This window comes from Pezoporus occidentalis, unplaced genomic scaffold (genome assembly GCF_034315485.1).
Source record: "Pezoporus occidentalis ecotype Australia unplaced genomic scaffold, CSIRO_AGI_Poc_V1 ctg118, whole genome shotgun sequence".
In the NCBI taxonomy this organism is placed as follows: domain Eukaryota; kingdom Metazoa; phylum Chordata; class Aves; order Psittaciformes; family Psittacidae; genus Pezoporus; species Pezoporus occidentalis.
In genome coordinates this window covers 4,628,488-4,652,700 of record NW_026912972.1, presented here as the reverse complement: position 1 = coordinate 4,652,700, position 24,213 = coordinate 4,628,488, and the positions used below count along the sequence as shown (strand labels likewise).

At 38.4% G+C, this 24,213-nt stretch overlaps 1 protein-coding gene across 1 annotated transcript in view; it reads right to left on the bottom strand.

Moving 5' to 3' along the window:
- SPAG16 (sperm associated antigen 16) overlaps positions 1 to 24,213 on the bottom strand; it is a 324,063-nt gene that overhangs the window by 252,802 nt on the left and 47,048 nt on the right. The gene's annotated exons all lie outside the window — the stretch shown is intronic.

Sequence of the window (24,213 nt, the reverse complement as noted above, 5' to 3'; positions counted from 1 at the left end):
GCAAAATCAGATACCGATTACAGTGGATTGCACAGCAAAGATTCATGGATAAAGTAATTAAGATCCACTGCAGGACTGGATTCCCAAAAGATCCAAATCCTTCAGATATATTTACTGAGCAGATAAGAGAAAGCAAAAATACTGAACACCAAGATACCTGTGAAACGTTAGCCCAGTTTTCTTGATCTCCAGCAGTTAACCTAGAGGGATAAGAGCCACAGAATTGTTGGACTGTACCATCTTAGCAGAAAAAAAATATGCTTGCCTGGACACAGCAGAAACATTCTTGCTATTTATCAAGAACCCTACTATAATCTTGATATTCAGCATTCATGCCATCAGACAGAGGGGGCTGACCTCAAACTGACCTCAACTCAAACTTGATCAGAATTGAGTTTTCAGGCTCTTCAACAAAAAGAAGAGATTTTCTGGAGCCAGGATTGACTTTGCCAGATAAGGGGCAGAAGGGTCTGCAGCATGGGCAGCATGAGAAAGATTCTGGATGGAAGGGAACACACACATCAGCTTCCCCAAAGAAGGAACTGGGAAATTATTCAGCATGGGCCCCAGAAATAAACTGGCCCTAAATTAGAGAAAAGAGTCTTCATAATGACATTCAAGTCAAAGAAAAATACTTCAGAGCACTTTCAAATAGCTATTTGGACACCGTAATCTGCACTTATAATTTACAATCAGTTTGAAATTACTGCCCAGGATTCTAGGCAGATAAATGACATACAATAGTATTCAAAACTCATAACATTAATTCAGAAAGCTCAGCACCACTGAAGGGTTGATACTACATCTTGATACAGAACATAGCGGTTTTTGTCAGTATCTGCACGTTAAGCTATTAACAACATTTAAGCATCAAGTTATTATTAATGGTTAAACGTGTGCTTTAAAACAACAAATAGATTGTCCAGACCCCCCAAAAACCCCCTGTTACTATGGCAATAAAGCTAAACTGACAGAATTTAATGCATGTATTTTTAGTACTGGACACAGAGTAAGTCTCTGACATATCACAGGTCACTGTACAGTCCAAACAGAAGCAGATCAAAGTCAGAGATGACAACTATCCAGTCCACTTGGTCTCACCCACACACAGTTAACATTTCCCAAAAAGGATATCATACAAGTATGATCAAGTAGTATTAAGTTGAGGACACTTGAGTCTGTGCTAGCTTTGCAATCTGCTCCAGTGACATTCACTGAAAAGCTGAAAAAAACTCTCTTGTAGTTTCAAGAGTAAATTACAATTGCTTAGTACAATGTAGTAGTTCAGGTGCAAAGACAAGGAGAAAGCTTCCAAGGTACACCAGAAGCTGTATCATAGCATGGGGCTGAATTACAGAGAAAGAAGCTTAAAAGGTTGCAAGAAGCCTCAAGTCAAACACTGGGTAAGATAAATGGCATACTACTATCATCAAAAACTGGACTTGAATTGGGAATGAAGGTTTTTGTGAGATTACTAGCATGGGATATTTTCCATTTTTCTATTGGCCTATTTTTTTTCTACTACTATTTTGCATGAAGAAGTGCACTACAAGGCAGATCTTCCATAGTCTTAAAAAACTTTTCTTGCAAGTATAATGCTGATAAGCCAAAATACAGATCTACATAGAGTAAATCCTGGCAGCCTCTATTTCAATCAGTGTGATCTAAAATATTTCCTAAGATTAGTCGGCAGACATGGAGATTTATTACTAACTCTAATTAACCCAGCTAAATGGCTTTATCAAAAATAGATTGTCAAAGAATGTAAAGAGGGTAACTGTGCACATTACATTTTAAGGACTACACTAGTCATTACAAAACCACTTACGAAGACAATACAGTTTCCTGATGACTTAGCTGATCATTCATGTTTGCCACAATTTCAGGACATCCTGCTGTGAGAAGCTTTAAAGGAAAGACTGAAATTACGTACTCTTTAAAATGCCCATCAACCACTAAGATTAAGAATGGAATAAAATCAATGTATTTTAAGCTGAAAAACATACACACACAGCAGGGATAACCACTAACTTTTTTCTATAATCTGTTTGCACTTAACTTGACGGTAGCCATCCCATTAATTTGTAGGAGTGAGCACACAGCAAATTTCAGAACTACAGACTAACAAAAGAGTATCCTATTGTCTCCCATTTCAAAAGTTCTCTACACTGCATGTTCTAGAAAGATACTAGTAATCAGAATCAAAATTTTTAAATTATTAAGAAAATAATTAAGCTAATGATGTAATGACCAGTGCACATTTGGAAGACGTGGAAGATAGTTTTCAGTGCACTATGGCTTCAATCACCTACATAGCCTAACAAGACCGTTATAAAATCTAGTTTTTCATTTATTTGGTTTACTTGATTATTAAAAAGTAAGACTGGGCCTGATGGAAGCTGTAGATGTTCACTGATAAATATAGTTTAAACAGAACAAAACTTGTTTCCCCTTTGAAGCAAAGAGGCTACATACAGAGTTCTGTTTGCAGGAAACCGTTTCAATATTATTACGCTATGCAAGCATTTTGTAAGCTTTTATAGACATGCAAAACTTTAACTTCAAATTGCTTTAATGATGCTCAGAAATCACATTACCAGAACACGGAACTCAACTTCCATGGAACAGCAGGGACTTAGAATGGTGAGTGACATAGGACACTGGTCTCACCTTTCTTCTCTGACAGAATCTGGGCATCATGGAGAGCAGATGATCAAAACCATCCTTTGTCATCTTAACTCAGCTATTAGCAAGATACCTACATCCTGTACTAAGGTGCTAACTAAACATTTACATCTTGAACTAGGTATTTCACATCAATTAGCTGCCTGCCTAAATACAACATTCTATATTTCCAGTTACTAGGAGTACTTCAGGATGTACTAAGAAGCAAAGAGAAACCAGGAAAGAAAGTCAGCCTCAAAAGAAAACACTTAAATTCTTAAGATTTCACTGGAAACCTGTGGAAGATAATTGTTAACAGAATAAAAATTCTTCTCTCTCAGATAACATTCTCTCTCAGAGCAGCATTGGAGAAAAAGGTTAACTGTGGGAAAAAAACAATCAAAACCAGAAACAGAATTAGAAAATAAAAAAGTAAAGTACAAATAAGTAAAGACTCAAGATTAATTTAATCCTACATTGTTATGCCAGGAAGGAATAAGATGTCTGTGGCTAAAGTTACGTTTTTATAGTAATACATATCAAGTTCTCATTGTGTTTCAGCCATAATATTCCTGCACATTTCTAAATCCAGTTTCAAGAAAAATCCGTAAGTTTTCCAAATTTAGGAGTGATTAAAATGGGTCTGCAGTATTTATTATACAGAGAGTAAAGAGCAAAGAGGTCAAGTAACAGTGAGTATAGGTCCAGTATGTGCCACTGCCTTCATGCAAATCTTAAAAGTTTCATGTGCTCTTTGTCTTACAAAGTTTAATCTTTGAACAATTACAAATTTGATCAACCAGAATTGTAACGTAAACCCCACACAATTAACATGCTTTTTGTAAACTGTGCCTTATTCACTTTCTGGAACAAGACCAATTATTAAACGTAACCAGACTTACTTATTTCAGATTGAAATAATTCTAGGAAAGCCTAAGCATTCTGAATAGAAGTACCTGAAAGTCTTGCATTCTGCAGTAGAAAAAAAAACCCAGATAAAGCTACCAAGGAACTTAGAAGCAATACCAGCTTAAGGTGTTCTCTCACAGTATTTCCAAAACATTATTACTGTATTGATTTATCAAAGCTTCATTGGAACTCTGATTTATGTGAGGAACACCTCAGTATGTAGGTTCTGAGCTCCTCAAACCAAACTACCTATGAAATTACAAAGGTCAATACAGATTTTTTTCTTTTTTTTCTCCCAGATACAAATATTTATCACTGTGAAATAAATGTGGTATCTCTAGCCTAAAAACTTCCTACAATAAAAATGCTAATATGAAGATAGCTGCCCTCCCCCAACAAATGTTGACAATGAAGTGTCATTATTTAATCCTTTTTCTATTATTTTCAATTGCTAAATCTTAAGGGTAACATAGAATCCATTACACAAGATGAGATCTTGTATAACAAGGCTTTGTGAAACACAGTTACTACAAACACTGATTGCAAAGCCTGATGCTACTTCAGCATCAGCAAGGGTAATGTGCATGCCAAAATTCAAGAAACACGTGGACTGAGCACTAAGAAGCAAAAGCAGTATATTATGGTTTTGTTCACTCTTGTATCTGCAATCTACCAGACATTTGTACTATGACAAACACAAAAAGCTATTAAGCTTCTCTCTTAAATCAGTATAAAAGAGAAAGTAATGCATTTCCTGCCAGTGAAATTAAACATTCTATTTCTTTATTATCAAAGGCAAGGAACATTACTATCAAAAATAGCAGCCTAGAAAGAATCTGTGAACCAAAACCATCCACATGTCCTCAAGTCACTGGCAATGGTAAAAGCAAATGGTGCATTGTATCTGCCGCAAATGTCTACTACAATTGAAACTACACTATCATTGTTATCTAGAGTTCCAGGTGTAACATAACAATCAGCAACTCATAAAATATTAGCCATGACTCTTAGTAAGTTTATATACAGCATTTCCATAGCTCTCAAAAATATTAGCAAAAGAGTTTGCATCACTATCTGCATTTCTTCTATAGGCACAGGGAAGACATCCCAATGCTAGATCCTTGGTAAGGTAATTAAGACAAACCCATCTACACCCCAAAGTAATGGAAGGATCTGTTACTTACCTAAAAAGCCCTATAACAATCAGGATTGCACAGACTCATAAAAGCATTCCCTACCCTAAGACCTCACAGGTTCATATAAAAAACACAGCACAAGAAAAGAAATAGCATAGCTTGCGCTCCCCTACCCCCCCCCCCCCCCCCCTCTCTCTCTCTCCCCCTTTTAATCCCTGGAACCATATAAGGATTTTGTGACTTGCCCCAGATCAAGCTGAAATTCTCTAAGAGAGCCTGTAAATGAAACTCGTATTTTCAAACAGTTACTTAATTCTGCCTAACAAGATACAAATCTTGCCTTTATGGAAATTGTTCTGCAATTAAGACCATTTACCCTTAAAGCTGTTAGAAATCTTCCTTTTCTCTTCTGTCCCGAAATTTTGCAGGAAAATCATCTTTTCCCTTCTGATAGCAGGGCTCTCCAAATGAGCCTATAGCTTTCATTTTCCTTGAGGAAAACGCAAGAGACTCATTTGTCAAAGCATACAGGAGGCAATGAATAGATAAGTGGAACTGATCAAAATCATCCCACAGCTGAGAAAAATGTAGTATAGTTTAATATACAACAGAAAACACCCAAATCAGTTTATCTAAATCACAGCTTGGCCTTGTCTGTATCATTACTACACGGAATTCTAAGTTTCTCCTTACTCAGAGGGTAAAAACTGAAACCAAAAAGTAGTTTCACAATGCAATTGCGACCAGAATCAAGCTTTGTTACTTTATTTCTAAAGAGGAAAGCAAGTTTAACTGAGGCAAAGATCAACGGGCAGTAACCTGGTGATCCAAAGTCCTTCACTGACAGAAGATGATGAGCAATTTCTTTTTCTTTTAATATTTTTTTTTTAATTGATGAATACCATCAGTAGTTCCAATCTGAAAATTATCAAGGTCCTTTTAAGACATGCACAAGGGGCACAATCACAGTCACACATGCTGGTGTATCTATACATTCCATTTAAAAAGCAAATACTACATGTCTGGTTCAGAAACGAAAAGAGAGTCATGAAAATTAAATTCTTAAGGCATAGCCAATCACATCCAAGAACATGGCCTGACTTGTTATCACTAAATATTTTCAAGGAAATATCTATTCTAGCCAAAAAAAAAAAAAAAAAAAATCAGGATTATCTCTGCTTTTTTGTACTTGGAAAAGTACTGCACTAATCACTGATAGCTACACTTACATACCATTGAAATTATATTTTTACTTGAAGTTAAAGAGATAGGGGGAAGAAAAATAGTTTTAATAATTGCTTGCTTGATTTTCCTGAAGAAAAAAAATATTTACTTATATTATGGGGCATACATTTCGTAATTTTTCCTTTTAATTAAATACATTTCAATAAATTGAAATTTCCATATTTTAGTTCTTAAATATCAAAGTAGTTCCATGAAAATCAGTAGTGTTACTCAGATACTCCTCCTTAAATACAATTTTCACAATAGGACTTTAGTTTTACACTAAAAGTAAGTTTCTGTTTTTTGTTTAAACTATCACAGCTTTCAAAACTACCTAAGGATTACTGAGAACCCACATTTTCTAGTAGCAGAAATAAACAAAAGCATTTTTAAAATACCAAAAAAACATAAATAAGAATGGAAACAGTCTCAGCTGTAACTGCTCCCAATGAATGATCCTTAATCATCAGACTACCAAAAAATAAGGCATGTCAAATAAGCTAAAATATTTTCAAAACCAACCTATAGTATGAGTTTTTCAAACCACCATTTTACTTTTCCTCACGTTTATGTTTTTTTAAAGAATCAGACAATTTCTGAGGAAAGATGTGGAAAATGACCACTATTATAATGACATAAGACAATACTAAAAAATTATTTTAAGGTTGAAAGTTAAGAAAGATTCAAATATGTTCCTGTTTTGTTTTTTCCCATGATGGAAATCCTAATATTATGTTCTCCAAGTATCTTCAGTTTTGGCGCAGTAGAAAGAGGTTCAAGAGGAACTAAATGCCAAGCAAGCAACTCCTGAATTATTATGAAGTGCTTTGCTGCAAGAGTGACAAAAAAAGTAATATAAAATATAGTAGCAAAGCATTATTTTAACTTCTTCTGTTTTCCGTAATAGAGGGAATAAGACATTCTTTTTTTAGCAAAGTATGAAAGAAATTAAGATATTTACTGCACCCTCAAAACAGAACACCATCAACGAAATATTCAGTAGCCAGGGTTGTACTACTGTTTATATTGAAACAACTCAATTGCAAAATGTTCCAGTGTGTACAGTAACTGTATTACCTGTATTATTTTCACATTATTTTAATCATGACCCAATTATTTTATAAACATTTGAAATGTAAGGAAAGCAAGTTGAAAGCAACAGCAGGAGAACATAGTAAAACTTTCATTGCATACTACATCTTGCTTGGCTTGCTAATAAACAAAAATCACCTACAAAGGTTGTGGCCACTTGTTCTCCTTATTCAATTATTCAGTTTATAACTGCTGGTTTTCCTTTTTTAAATAAGCATGAAGACATGTAATAAGGAGTAAATTAGTAAATTTACTGTAATAAGGAGTAAATTAGTAAATCAGATTAATTACAAAAACAATGGTGAAACTGTTCTGTCTTCATGTTCAGGACTAGTGTATTCATGTATCTCTTCAAACTGTTTGTGAACTGGTGCTAACAGTAAATTTAATCTTGAAACTGCTCCTGACAGCGCCAGTTTTAAGGATCTAACAAATCAAGTCTTCCTACAGCAGTTGCCTATGCAATAAAGAAACTATAAAGTGCTACTGCTACACATATATCACTACACTACAGACACTTGGTATCTTTTTGACTAGAGCTCTTATCAGCACTCAATTATAAATTTACAAAAATTATTTTCCACCATAAAAAGGATAAACTTAAAGATCACAAGTTACTGCACTTCACTAGTGTTTTCTTTTTTTATTGTGGCTTTTAAAGCTGTATTTTTCAATGATTAATAATCTGAGAGATCTGAAGAATAAGAGGGAGCTATCAGTTATAAAAAGATACATTCCTGAAAAGCAACAACTTCCTCCCAATTCCAGCACTACAGCTTTTTAACTTCAAGTACCACTATCTCAGAAAGCAATGGTACAAAAAAAAACAAAAAAAAAAAAACACAAAAAACCCCAAACTTACTTTGTGCAAAATATATTGCCCAACCGTAATAAAATAAAACAACTGCAACATTTAGCTTCTGCTAAAAGTTCTTAGCAAGTACTAAAGTAAATCACATTTCTTAGTTTAAAGCAATATAGAATCACACACTGGTTTGAGTTGGAAGAGACCATAAGATCATCGAGTTCCAACCCCCTGCCACAGACAGGGACACCTTCCATTAAACAAGGTTGCTCCAAGCCCCGTCCAACCTGGCCTTCAACACTGCCAAGGATGGGGCAGCCACAGCTTCTCTGGGAAGTCTGTGCCAGAGCTTCACGATCCTCATAGTAAAAAGCTGATTGTGGATGATGCTGTAAAGAATAAACATGACACCCCAATGTGGGGACTGTAACAATCTGTACACTAGAGAGAAATGCCCAAATCGTTGTACAGCTGCTTAGATAAGAGAGCTTGGAGTCTTAGGACTAAGAGCTGAGAAACACACAATGACTCCTTGAGCTTGCACAACAGTGGCCATAGAACAATCAGTAGATTTAAGATGTTCTGCACCCACACAGAATGGAAAACAAATACTTTGGCTTTATAAAGAGAAACAGATTGTTTTCCCACAGAAGGAATAGTCCTCTATAATAAACTGAGGACCTGCTCTGTCTTCAAAAAGATATCTACGCTGTGCAGAACTAGACCATGCAGCTTTTTCAATCACTTCTAACACCCCATCTACCTCATCAAATGTATTTTTAATCCCTTCTTTTCATTAATCTAGTCTGCTACAGGATACAGCAAGACCAACGATCTCTGCTAAGTCAACAAGGTGAGGAGTCACAGTGAAATTATTATAGTGCATGAAGGTATTAATAATTCCAAGTGCTAAATTCAGTTACAGTCTCAAAGTGGTATACTGATCATCCAGCTTTTAATTTACTACTCCTTGATGGTGGGAATTTAACTTAATACATGCAATTAAAATTAGTTTCATGATTTGAAATTATGCAATTGAATATTACAACTCTAAGGTACAAAGTCAATACTGGTACCAATACGCCTGGATTTTAAAGATCTACTTCTGATTGCCATTAACAGGAATTACGAATGTAAAATTCAGTACTATTTTACTGGTAGCAATTCTGATTGTGTCAACCTGATTCTTGTCATCACAGCATCACCACATCATAACAACACAATATCCTCCTGATTGTTCTCCAAAATAGTATTTTATGTCATAGATAACCAGCCTTTTAAAGGCACAAAACATCTATGTTCATACAACACAGATGTACAGAACAACTACACATATAACAATCTTGCATAAATAAAACACTTTTACAAAACTCATTTGCCAAGGAGAAATTAAACACTATTGCACAAAATGTTGCAATAAATTATGATAATACAAGGCATGCATTTGGTTGCCTGGATTTTCATGACAATTTCATAAGTCACAAATAACCATGTGCTATTCCCTAAGATGTTCCCTATCCCTTCCTTTAAAAGGTCCATGCTTGAAAAAGCTCCTATGTTTACAACCAACATCAAAATAAACAGTAGTCCAATAAAATAAGGAAGCTTCTTCCAATTATAATTTTATTTTATAGATTTAATTTTAATTAAGGTGCAATTTAACTTAAAATACAGCTGAAGTTTAAGAAACATGTGCTACATATGCCATAGAATTCGATGAGGCAGGTTAAAAAGGGAAATGCTGATTATGTATGTCATAGACACCAAGTTACTTCAGTTTTCTGACATACTCCAAAATATCCTTATATTAATTCTTTGAATTAAGTAGTCTAATTTCTGTTTGCTTCCTTTGAACAGCCATAGAAATCTAGAAAATAGTTATTACACTTCACATGTTCAGATTTAAATGCATAGGAAGTCCCCTAGATTGTACATATCAATCTATGGTATGATATCATAGATACCTGTGGTAGGCGAGCCTTACACGTGAGGTAATGGTCCGTGGTGGCTCCTCCCCAGCAGGTCCTGCTTTGGCTCCTCCCAGGAAAGTCCAGCTTTGGGGAAATGCCCGGAAAGTCCCGCTTTAGAAATCCCTGAAAAAGTCCCAACCCTTGGAGACCTTTCTAGATATTGCTGGCCACTTCTTCCGATGTAGGCTGGCCCCCGAGTCAGAATGAGTGTGCATTTTTGTTTGTATAAAAAGCCTGAGCCTCGTGTGATGCGAGGAAGCAGAATCTCATACCGCCCAGGTCAATGTTGCCTTTGTGGAGATGCCCACTATAGTAGAGCCTGCCACCCCACGCTGTGATGATTCTCAGAACCAGTTTCCTGACTGTCCTCACAGGGTCCTTGGGGTTGGTAAGATTCCACTCTTCAGAAATATCCTTTACTGTATCTGTTAGTATCTCTACATTTTCCTATATTAATAAACTAGTTGTGAGTTCTCTATTTGTGTCTCATTTCTCTCAACCCAGAATCGTCAAACTCTGGAACAATACCGTGGTATCATTATTAAATCATAATATCAAATTCATGCTTCGTGTATGATTCTTCCCATTGCAATACTCAAACTGATTTAAAAACCCTAGATCTAGTATCAGCTAGCTTGCTGTTCACTGACTGGGAACCTGGAGTGAAAAGAACAAATATACTGAACAAATGGGAATAAAGACACTCAAATTCAGTAGACATTAAGGAATAAATTACCATTAAATATTTGTGTTGATAACCTGAGGTCAAAATGAAAATGAAAACATACCTAACAAAAACAAACTCCCGATGTGCTTAATAAAATGGTATTTCATCTAAGCTCTGTATTTGAAAAATACTTTTCTGCATTCCTGCATGTCATCCTAGTGCACTGTGGTTTTACTGTGAAATCAAAACATCTTCACCAAGACAAAGCACACCCTTTACCTTCCCTGGGAACAGGTTGAGCTGTAAGCTATATGGCCTGCTTTGTCCAGTTATACAGTCCTGGTTTCAGCACCAGGCCACATGGGAAGCTCATCAACTCCGCAGTCAGAGGAGCTCAGTGCCTCTTTTACCATGTGCTGCTACTTCCTAGCCTGCAGCATGGCACACACTTTACACAGCCCAACTGTACCCTATGCATCTTTGTGTTCTCACCCTGCAAGTAGGATTGCCACTGCATACCTGTCTCCTTACTGACAACACTTAAAGGACTCCTTTGCCTCCAGTGGGAAGGAAGTTTGACACAGTGATGGTGCCAAAATGCAGTACTGCAGTTTCACAGCCAGGGGTAATCCAACAAAAAAGAAAATTAAAGATACCCCTACACAAACAGGTCCTGTCATGCTTAAGGCTGGTAGGTCAAATACCAATTCATAATTATTAATGTGTAATGTTTTTCCCAACATGGGCTTGTTAAGTCATTATGAAGTTTAGGCCAAAAGATCATAATGAAAATGAACATCAGTTTTATCAGCTATCAAAATGTTTAGATGCTACAAAATACTGATAAATGTTTCTTCACTAGTTCTTCCTCCAGCACACATTGGTATGCCTTCCGTCAGACGTATCTTCCCATTGATCAAGATGGCAAAATTACAAGCCTAAGAGTTCTGAAATAACAGCAATATCTTAATCAGAAGAACTTTTTCTTAGCGTATGAGCTATCATACAGATTTGCCATGAAACTCAATTGATATATTGTCTATTTAAGCTAAACAGCAGCAACTGCACATGCTCAAACTTCCAGAACTGTACACACTGTTGCTACAAACCCTGTGCAAAGCCAGAGGGGATGAATAAGTGCCAGCAAACCGCCCGCAAACCATCATAGGAGTGCAAGTGGAAAACTGAAAAGAAACAGCAGTGCTGAAAGAGAGGACAAAATTCCTTAGAACCTAATACAAGATTGTACATTCTTTACAGATGTTCCAAACTACAGTTCAGTTTAATTATTTTGATTTTATTTCTAACACATACACTGTAAAAAACTGTGCAGAAAAACTATTACTTTTCGAATGATTATTTTGATATGATCCTATCCTGCACTTCTAATAGGAGGAAAATATGTCTTCTCCTAAAGATCCTCCTACTGCTAGTAGTGGCCAAGAGGCCGCTAGATACTAGAGGTTCAAATAAGTTCCAGATTTTACCATCCTTTCATTAACTTTCCAAATACTAACAAACAAATTTCATTTTTCCTCAAGTTAATACTCCACTCCAAAAACACTGCCAGGAACCTCAGAAACTGTATTTATATTCTCAGTATCTAGTATACACTTATTTTTCACAGGACATATTCACATACATATTGTAATCATCTCAATAACTGTTATAAGGCACACAGGGTTTACAAAGGTCCATCTATCACTACAATGAACTAGTAAACACATTCAGGGACCATTAGTTATTGATTTATTTGCAATTATCCTTTAGAGATGCTGTCCATGTTACTCCCTTTTGTATTTAATCATACTGCTTCAGTTTCAGGACAGGTAGTAACCATTATTCCAAGCTCCACATAATGACAAATAATGAAAACAAAGCTGTAAGAGCACTCTGACATGCAAGTACAAAGCACTCAACCCGCCAATATTAGTGAGTAATGGATTTTTTTATAATAAAAAACTAACTAATTGATTACTATATTTGTAAGCAGTAAGTACTATATCAAATAATGATAATGCTGATTATCTATCACTATAGCTCAGCACAAATATTTTCAGCACTGCAGGAAGTTGATACTAGAGAATATCTAAGTAAGGTACTGCCAGACTGACTTCACAAACATGCCAGCAGTGAAACTGAAACTGTTAAAAATGCCTTAAGGTTTAAAGAACTCAGTCTGTTCTAAATTCATCAAGACAGATTATAAAGCCAGACAAGACAACGTCTGTAATTGATTTTGGACCACATAAAACCCAGGCCATCGCACTTTCATGAATTAATTTCTACTTGAGCTAGACATAGCTTAAAAAAAGCCATTATTTATCATCGGTTTCTTCAATACTGAAGAATTTACTGTAACTGCCAGTAAATGCGTGAAATGCCTAACTGCATTCTCTGTTAAAAAGGAACACTTTATATCTAACCCAGAATGTTCTTAGAATCAATTTTCATCTGCTAAATCTTATTCTACTGCTAAGCAAACAGTCCTATTAAGAATGTATTGTGTTCCCTTTGTCACAGTTAATGACAGCTGTTAGCTCTGTGTATGATTCTAGTTCTCATCTCTAGTTCTCCACTTCATGAGTCACTTTTTGTATCTTAAAAGATAGTTTTGGAAGTATCCACAGATTGCTGGCACAATCTCACTGAGACAATTTCTTAGTGAAGGAGATGAAAGAAGGTAATTAGTTTATTACCAGCTGACTCCTGAGTTACAAAATTGAAAGGCTGAGTTTTCATGTGGGATATCAAAAGCTGCAAAATTTTATTCAATTCTTGAAACCTGGCCCATATACTCTCAATAGAAAGTTAATTTGGTTATGTGGGTTAGGACAGATGGCATGGGGACCTAAAATGAGTTTTCCTCTGAAAAACAGCAAGGTTTCACCCAATAGATCTGGTCACTTTTTTTAATTCAAATTCTTCTGTAAGAATGCAAGTAGCAGTTTGTATACCTTCGTATTACCATTATCCCCTCAAAAGCCATTCAATTTTGAAATTGAATTAGATTCTATTCGTCATCTTTGGTCTTCCTCTTCCAAGTATACGATATCGTTCCATACACAGCAGCTTTCTGTTCCATCCGCTTTGACAAAGTCAGAGGGGATATCTGAAACCAATACTCCACAACTGCTCATCCACAGACAAGTTCAAGATAACTTGCAATTTCATTCTAAATCTAGGCACTTGGGCACTGCCTTAACAGTTTCAAACCTTTTATTGGAGGTGTCAAATTTCATTCATCAGTAGCTACAGTACAGGATAAGTATGAAGAGTATGGGCATTAGCTTTATTAATTTTTAAGAGTGCTATATATCAATATACCTCTGTGGACTAAGAGAGCAATAGTACAACCAGTTATGAGATACCCTCCAGAATTCACTGACCACAACTTTGAGCCTAATGTTTAATGAGACAATACCAGAAATCTACACCAGAGAGAGATAAAACCCAACACAGTACCCAGAAGAATTAAAAATTTATCTGATCACAGGTTGCAGCCTGTTCTAATTCGCAGGACATTTCTAGAGAGAAAGTCTGGATTAAAAAAGAAAGCTTTAATAAAACTAAGAAGCCAGTCTGGATGTAAGGAGGGGGAGACACAAGCAGGAAAAAAAACGGCTGAGAAGAGCATTCCAAAGAATTCTGCTGCAGAGCACACCAAACCTAGGAGCATACAAAATTAGTTTGGAGAAAAATAAGCAAGTTGTGCAAGCAAGGCATATCCCCCAGGAAATCATAGAATACCAGCTGGGGAGGGATCTCAAGTATCATCTGCTTCAACCTATCTTGACAAAGCATGACCTGGACTACGATGTCCCAGCACCCTGTCCAGTTAGAATCATAGAATCATAGAATCGTTAGGGTTGGAAAGGAACTTAAGATCATCTAGTTCCAACCCCCCTGCCGTGGGCAGGGACACCCTACGCTAAATCATATCATCCAAGGCCTTGTCCAACCTGGCCTTGAACACTGCCACGGATGGAGCATTCACAACCTCCCTGGGCAACCCATTCCAGTGCCTCACCACCCTAACAGGAAAGAATTTCCCCTTCTTATATCCAACCTAAACTTCCCCTGTTTAAGTTTTAACCCGTTACCCATTGTCCTGTTACTACAGTCCCTAATGAAGAGTCCCTCCCCAGCATCCCTATAGGCCCCCTTCAGATACTGGGAGGCTGCTATGAGGTCTCCACACAGCCTTCTCTTCTCCAGGTTCAACAGCCCCAACTTCCTCAGCCTGTCTTCACACAGGAGGTGCTCCAGTCCCCTGATCATCCTCGTGGTCCTTCTCTGGACTTGTTCCAACAGTTCCATGTCCTTTTTATGCTGAGGACACCCGAACTGCACACAGGTGAGGTCTCACAAGAGCAGAGTAGAGGGGCAGGATCACCTTTGACCTGCTGGTCATGCTCCTTTTGATGCATCCCAGGATACGGTTGACTTTCTGGGCTGTGAGTGCACACTGAATCCAGCTCATGTTCATTTTCTCATCGACCAACACCCCCAAGTCCTTCTCCTCAGGCTGCTCTGAATCACTTCTCTGCCCAACCTGTAGCTGTGCCTGGGATTGCTCTGACCCAGGTGTAGGACCTTGCACTTGGCATGGTTAAACCTCATGAGGTTGGCATCAGCCCACCTCTCAAGCGTGTCAAGGTCCCTCTGGATGGCATTCCTTCCCTCCAGGGTATCAACCGAACCACACAGCTTGGTGTCATCAGCAAACTTGCTGAGGGCGCACTCAATCCCACTGTCCATGTCACTGACAAGGATGTTGAACAAGACCTTTCCCAACACCAATCCCTGAGGGACACCACTCGTTACTGGTCTCCAGCCGGACATTGAGCCATTGACCACAACTCTTTGCGTGCAGCCATCCAGCCAGTTCTTTATCCACCGAGTGGTCCATCCATCAAATTGATGTCTCTCCAATTTAGAGACAAGGATGTCGTGTGGGACAGTGTCGAATGCTTTGCACAAGTCCAGGTAGATGACATCAACTGCTCTACCCCTGTCCATCAGTTCTGTAGCCCCATCATAGAAGGCCAGTTAAATCTTTGTGTCCAGTGTTGGAGAATCTACCACTTCCCTGGAGAGATTCCATTAACTGGTTGTTCTCATTGTGAAAAATTTTCCTATTGTGCCCAATCGGAATCTCCCTCAAAGTAACTTTAACCCATTACCATGGAACATGGTGATAAGGTCTCCCTGGAGCCTCCTTTCTTCCAGGCTGAACAAGCCCAGCTCTCTCAGCCTTTCCTCATTAGAGCCCTTCTCTGATCCCTCTCCAGCCTGTCCACATCTTTTCTGTATAGCAGGAACCAAAACTGAACACAGTATTCCAGGTGTGGCCCGACAAGCACTGAGCAGAGTGACGTCCCTGTTGATGTAAACCAGCATCCTGTTGGCTTTCTTTGCCACAGCTGCACACTGTTCATTCATCTTGAGCTTGCAAAGGCTCTTTCGCACAGAACTGCTCTTCAACCAAGTAGATCCCAGCCTGTGCTGTGCTCTTGGATTGTGCATACCCAAGTGCAAGACTTTACATTTGTCCTTGCTGAATTTCATAAGGCTCTTGTTAGCCCACCCATCCAGCCTATCCAGGTCTTTCTGCAGGGTGGGACTCCCTTCCGGAATGTCCACTTTCTCACTCAGTTTGGTATTATCAAGCTTCATCAGGGTACACTTGATCCCATCATCCAGATCATTTATAAAGATAGTAAACAGCATTGGGCCCAATATCAATCCCAGGGGGAGCCTACTAGTGACAGGTTCCCAGTTTGAGAAGGAGCTATTCATCACCACCCCCAGGGGTGCAGCCAGTCAGCCAGTTCCCCACCCACTGCACAGACCACTTGTCCAGACTAACACATCATTTTCTCTAGGAGAAGGCTATAGAAAACTGTATCAAAAGCCTTGGAGAAATTCAGGTAGACAATGTCCACTGCTCCCCCTGCATCAACCAAGCAAGTTCCTTTGTCATAGAAGGCAATCAGATTTGTCAAGTACAATTTGCCCCTGGTGAATCTGTGCTGGCTTTTCCCAATCACATGCTTCATTTGACCTGTGACAGCTCCTGGAGGATTCGCTCCATAACTGACTGAGTTAAGACTGATGGACCTATGATTTCCCAGATCCTCCTCTGAGTCCTTCTTGTAGTTGGGGGTTACAATAGCCTTCTTCCAGTCTTCTGGGACATGCCCTGATCTCCACAAATCCTCAAAGATTATGGAGAACAGTCTTGCAAGGACATCAGCAGCTCTTGGGTGGATAGTGTCAGGACCCACCGATTTGTAGGGGTCAAAATCCTGTAATAGTTCACATATCAAATCTTCCTTCACTGATGATGGGTCTGTGTGCAACCACCTGAATTTTTGTTCCCAAGGCCTGGGGCCCAAGAGTGCCAATAAAGACAGAGGTGAAGAAAGCATTTAGAATCTGCCTTTTCAGCACTACTACCAATTCCTCTCTCTTGCTTGACAGCAGGCCAATATTTTCCTTCTGTTTCTGGTTGTTGTTTATGTACTTCAAGAACCTTTTTTTGTTGTTTTTGACATCTCAGCCCAATTTCAATTCAAGCTCAGTTTTTGCTTTTCTACCTGCATCTCTGCACACTCTGGCAATACCCTTGTAGATCTCAATGGCTTTTCCATCTCTGGTATGCTTTGGAAAATATCCTTTCAAATTATTATGACTATCATTATAACAAAATATTGCCTTTGTTTCTTCCATCTACTCCTCTAGCAAAGGTTTTTTTCTTCTAACTTTTTGAATTCTTGAGAATCTACAGAGGTTCAAACTCTCCCTTGACTCCTCATTCACTGGTCATAAAATTTTGCCTAACTGCCCTTTGCATATGCCTGAGCAGGTATGACTCTTATCCACAGGAATAACACGTACAAAAAAAAATTTAATCAATTCTAAATCTGAATTTCACTCCCACTTGTATTATGAAATAATTTGTTTCAGTAAATGTCCATCCTGTACCCCATCTTCTTGGCATCTTCCTCTACGATTTAAGTAAAAGCTCTAGGATAGCAAGCCATCTTAATACACTCCTATTTAGAGTAACCCCAAGTGGACAGGAGTAGGCAAATTAGATTTCCTTTGCCAGTATTCTACCTTTATAAGAAGTCCTCTCTCATTCTCTGTTGATTTCACAACATGAAAATTCTACTACATCTTTCCACACACAAATCTAACTGTAGCTTTTTTACTTTTGTCGTACGAAATTCTAAATTGTATTAATCTATCCCCCTTTTTTATCATCTATAAAGTTTCATTGCCTCATTCCTTGTTTACTTGCAGTTCATAGTCATCTCCCAAATTTCTTACCAACCTTTTACTTTGTTCTTTTTCTAGCTTTCATGTCTTTCTATGTATTTATATTGTCTGTGGAAAATTATGTGAAACAACTATGCCAGTTATGCAGAAAGATCTTCCTTGCCACCTATTCCTGCACCCATTGGAATAAAGCTTTCTTACAGTGAAAAGAATAACATAAGGACAGAAGTATGCTGAGAAAAAAAAATCATTTCTGGAAAATGCGTTTTGGACCTGGGAATAAAATCTACTTCTACTGGCAAGTCTTCTTTAGTTTCTCATTTCTGATCTAGAATTCATGATTGCAAACTTCCACTTGTTAGTATTCAAGCAAACAGAATTGTTACAGCTCACTTTTCATCTGCAACACAATACTCAATCACTTGCTCTTCTCTATCCTTCCCCAAGCTTGCATCACTTTCTGCATTATGTTGCAAATTGCCTTTTTATATCAAACTCCCCAAAGACCCAGTCATCTTACCTTAGAGCTGCCTTGCTTCCTCACCTGTCATTTCCTTCTTTTATCTTTCATTTCTACCTTCAGCTGTCATACCAACACCTTAAATTGTTTCATTTTTTGTTGGGCTTCTGCCTTCAATCTGCAGGCACTAAAGGCAATATTTGGCAAGAGCTTTTAGATAGTGAAACCGGAAAAAAAAACCCACAATTTTTACTCAAAGGAACTGCTGTTACTGAAGGCATTTAATATGTGTTTAAAGATCTTTTTCTATGTGATCACAGCCATTGATGCACATCAGATAAAAGGCCTGTGATGTTTCAGCCATAAACTGTACTTCTGGACCCCCTTTTACCCTAAAGTAAATCCTAATGAAGTCTTCAACTTCCAGAACCTAACTGATGAAAACTTCTGTAATATTGATTCCAAATCAGACTCAGAAATTTACAGGAATCACACTGACAGTTTTTTAGCTATTATACAGATTAGGTTTTTTGTCCTATGGATTAAAATGAAGGACACATTAAGGATTGCAGCTCAGCTACATAAAGTAATACTCACTAAAACACATCAAATGTCATTCCTCTCAATTTCTAGCACTCCCACAATTGAACACATACTTATCCTTTTCTCTGGAGTTGAAAAAAACCCTTATGTTAGATGTACACAGTTGATGAATTTCAGTAAAGATAACAGCATTTCTTATTCTGTTCTCTCAGTATTATCTCCACACTAATAGCTGCTTAAAACGCTCTCTTTTTTACTCTGAACAAAAACATTTAAAAGAAAACACATTTTAAAGTTAGAAACTCTAATGCAAACACATACTGTACATTCAGTTATCAATATGCCATCCAGAAAGACTGGTAAGTGAAATAGTTCTAGTCCTTTCATTGGTGCCAAGTCTCCTACAGAAGTTAGACACATTACTGCACTAAGGGGGCCCTATAGAGAAATTCATGGGTTTTGATGCCTCATCTTTTGAGCCAGATCATAGTACTGTCTTTTCTTTCTTGCTAGTGAAGGAAAGTTCAACTCTATGCCTGAAGTATTTCAGTATTGTCATCAACGTCTAGAATATACAGTGATGGCAACTTGAATTAGAAAACCCTTGTATGGCATATGACCACATGCTGCAAGAGCATAATTAGAACAGATTAATCATGTTTGGGAAGCAATATACTAACTCCACATTTCCACCTCTGAATTAATTCCACCTCTCCCACACGACATCCTTGTCTCTAAATTGGAGAGACATCAATTTGATGGATGGACCACTCGGTGGATAAAGAACTGCCTGGATGGCCGCACGCAAAGAGTTGTGGTCAATGGCTCAATGTCCGGCTGGAGATGAGTGGCGTCCCTCAGGGATCGGTGTTGGGACCGGTCTTGTTTAACATCTTTGTCGCTGACATGGACAGTGGGATTGAGTGCGCCCTCAGCAAGTTTGCCAATGACACCAAGCTGTGTGGTTCGGTTGATACCCTGGAGGGAAAGAATGCCATCCAGAGGGACCTGGACACGCTTGTGAGGTGGGCTGATGCCAACCTCATGAGGTTTAACCATGCCAAGTGCAAGGTCCTACATCTGGGTCACAGAAATCCCAGGCACAGCTACAGGTTGGGCAGAGAAAAGACTCAGAGCAGCCTGCGGAGAAGGACTTGGGGGTGTTGGTCGATGAGAAAATGAACATGAGCTGGATTCAGTGTGCACTCACAGCCCAGAAAGCCAACCGTATCCTGGGCTGCATCAAAAGGAGCATGACCAGCAGGTCAAAGGTGATCCTGCCCCTCTACTCTGCTCTTGTGAGACCTCACCTGGAGTATTGTGTGCAGTTCGGGTGTCCTCAGCATAAAAAGGACATGGAACTGTTGGAACAAGTCCAGAGAAGGACCACAAGGATGATCAGGGGACTGGAGCACCTCCTGTGTGAAGACAGGCTGAGGAAGTTGGGGCTGTTGAACCTGGAGAAGAGAAGGCTGTGTGGAGACCTCATAGCAGCCTCCCAGTATCTGAAGGGGGCCTATAGGGATGCTGGGGAGGGACTCTTCATTAGGGACTGTAGTAACAGGACAATGGGTAACGGGTTAAAACTTAAACAGGGGAAGTTTAGGTTGGATATAAGGAGGAAATTCTTTCCTATTAGGGTGGTGAGGCACTGGAATGGGTTGCCCAGGGAGGTTGTGAATGCTCCATCCGTGGCAGTGTTCAAGGCCAGGTTGGACAAGGCCTTGGGTGATATGATTTAGCGTAAGGTGTCCCTGCCCACAGAAGGGGGGTTGGAACTAGATGATCTTAAGGTCCTTTCCAACCCTAACGATTCTATGATTCTATGATTCTAAGCTATGTGGGATTTTTTCATCCAAGGTTTTCCTGCTAATACGAACTCACGCTATTTGTCTGTGCCTGTGACCTTAATACTGCCTTAATCATATTGTTTGGAGGCTTCTGGCAAATTGATGAGTATATTTGCTCCAAAAAAATTCCTTTTCTAACTCAGAATCTAAAGAGAATGTAAAGAACAAAGCAGAAAATAATTTGTTATCATCACAGAAACTCAAAAGAGTAACACTTAAAAATGTCAGATTTTTCTTACTTGAGTTATAATAGTGCATAAAGGACATGGGGATAAACCAGTACAGAATTACCTGGATATTCAGGGGGGTGACAACACCAACAACCACAAAAGCAGCCCTCAAAGTAACAGCTGAGAGCAGCAGTTCAGATGTCTACAGAAAAGATACTGAAGAGAAGGTCTAAATATATAACCAATGTTTTTTGCACTGATACGTAAGGTCTGTCTATCTGTAGCTTGTATGAACACTTCAACAGAAAGGTAAAATGCAATGATCTATACAGCAGCAAGTCTTTAGCATTGTCCTGGGTTCAGCAGTAGCAGTCATTTTTTCTCCTTCTTAGGAGCTGGTGCAGTGCTGTGTTTTTGACTTTCAGCCCAGGAACAGTGCTGATAACACCAATGCTTTAGTTACTGCTCAAATGTTTAGTCTGACCAAGGACTTTCTCAGTCTCATGCTGTGCTAGGGAGGAGGGGAAGCTGAGACAGGACACCTGACCCACACTAGCCAAAGAGGTATTCCATACCACAGCACATCATGCCGAGGATGTACACCAAGAGTTACCCGGAAGGGCCAGTTCACTGCTTGGTTGGGCTCCGTATCGGTCAGCGGGTGGTACTGTATTCTCTTCCCTTGTTATTTCCCTTATCATTATTATTATTGCTGTTAGCAGAAGTGGTTCATGTTATACTTTAGTTACCAAACTGTTCTTATCTCAACTCGTGGGAGTTACATTCTTTCAATTCTCCTCCCCATCCCTCCGGGAGCGAGGGGAGGGAAAAAGGCGGGGGAGCGAGAGAGAGACTGCATGGCTGATTTACAGCTGAGCTTAAACCACAACAAGCATAAAACTAGAATTTCAGTTTTCTCAAACAAAAAAAAACCCAAAGGCATTCCTTCCTGCATTATCTGAATAGGACCAAACAGAACTCTTACACGTGCAATATTCAGATGAGAATTGTAGAAAAAAAAATAGGTATGAAATTCTCTTTGCAACTAGACAAAATCTCATCATTGGTTCAATTAGCTTACACATGCCTCCACAATTTCATCTGAATTCTGTCTCAGATGTAGAAATGCTGTTAGGATACTGTAAGAATCATAACAGCCTGGAAATTCCCCCCAGAAACCGTCACCTACTGGCCAGTGAATAAGAAACAAAAATGAGTTTTCATGTAAAACACAAATCTAACAGCTAGCAGCCACAGAGGTGATTCTGGGGCCTCCTCACACTTGCTAATGCAGATTCATCCTCCCTTGCACTGAGTAACATTACTTTGATCGCAGGGTGATCCTGTTCACATAACTAAGCCAGCAGAAAACAATCACTACCAGAAAAGCAGATTCTTCTCTGCAAAGAATGAAAAGAGAGAAAATAGAGATAGAAAATTAGAACTTTATGAGTGGCAACAAGCCATTAGATCTGTTTACCTTAAGATACTAGATTATGAGAAAAATCAAGCTTCACATTGTATAATGATAACTGACTTAAACCAGAAGCTGGATATTTGATTTTCTTTAGCATGCTCAGAAAACTTAGACAATAATATCACTACTATCTTAGCATATAAGCCTTAAATTCTCAAAAGCATTTATGCCTTTACTCTTACTAGCTTCTATGACAGAGAACCTGAAAACCCTTACAGAGCTTTAGATACAAAATGCTGCTAAAAGTATAGACATTATTTTGAGAAGAAAATTTGAACATTAAAAGCCATTGGTAAATGTATTGGGTGCGCAGCTAAAGCATATTAAGACAATATAAACTACCAGTAGATCAACTTCTCATTTATAAGGTGCATACTTGTATAGCTAAAAATAATAGCTAAATTAGAGTTGAGACAAAATCACCAAGAAGATAGCACTAGTAAAATCAAATTTCAGCTGTGTCAATATATCAGCTAGAACAATCCAATGACAGACTAATATAATATTCAAATAAATTTGGCTGGGTAAAGAAGCAAAAAGGTTACCCTTTTCTTGTTTCCTCTCATTACTTATATTCCAGTAGCCTGCTTCTGACACGAACTTCACGATGAATGAATTCAATGAGTAAAAATATTTTCAGAAGTAATAAAACAGGATTTGTAGCATTAGTAGCGATATTCATAACTCTAAATCTCCAGTTTAAAATCTTTCTTAAATAATTTATGAATGTCAGGCAAACAAAGTTTTTATTGTAAAGAAACAGAAAAGGTTTGTTTCAAAGACATAAAATGTAAGACAGTCTAAAGCATCACTGAGTAGCTGATACGGATGAGTAAGAATAGTCTCTGCACAGGTGTTGGCATGTTCTGACTAATCTCCCAACCACAGCTTTGGCACATACAGCCTGTTATACTGCCACTGAGGCTGTCTGCTCATAGAGATTACCAGATGGTGGTTAGAAACTTAACTGTGTGTATCCTGACAAAAATGGAAATAAACTACCCAAAGATTATAAAAATCTCCTTGCTGTGATTCCCAGACCAAAACTCAGTTAACTTAGCACCAAGGTTAATATATGGAAGGATATTAGTTTGGCTGTGGTTCTAGAAGAATATAGGAGTTATGGAATACAATACAGGATGTATCCAATTAACACAGGATACAATTTAATGCTGAATACAATTAACATTAAATGTGTTCCAAACATCACCAGCTTTCCCCTCTCATTTTTATGTTTACACAGCATCCAAAATACTTAATTACTACAAAATAGACTATGTTCCATTAAAATTAAATAAAGCTTCCTAAATAAACAGTGCTGCCAACAAAGCCCTTTCACAGCTTCTCCTCATTGATATTTCCAAAACTATTTTAGCCTGTGTGGATTTTTGACATCAAAGCAAGTCTACATATACCGATTGTCAAAAGCTTTGGCAACAGGCAAACACTGGCCTTGAACTGCTAGTTTGCAAAGGAGAACCTGGAAAGGAAAATCAGAACAAGGAAACTTGAGACAAGAACAGAACGGGAACAGCAGAAGAAAAAGGTGCCAAAGATTTATATCCAGGAACACAACTGAACATCTGAAAAGACAAGGGGGAATGGCTTTAAACTGAAAGAAGGGAGATTTAGATGAGATATTAAGAAGTTCTTTACTACAGTGAGGAGCTGGCACAGGGTGCCCAGAGAAGCTGTGGCTGCCCCATTTCTGGCATTGTTCGAGGCCAGGCTGGAGGGGGCTTGGAGCAACCTGCTCTAGTGGAAGGTGTCCCTGCCCGTGGCAGGGGTTGGAACTGGATGAGCTTTAAGGTCCCTTCCAACCCAAACCAGTCTGGGATTCTATGATCTCTTTCTAATTACTATTATGTTTGGACAAAACCAAACATATAACACCGTCTCTCAAAAATTTCAAGTACAGTATACTCAAAGTGAGATTTTTTTTTTAAGGATATTTAAAGT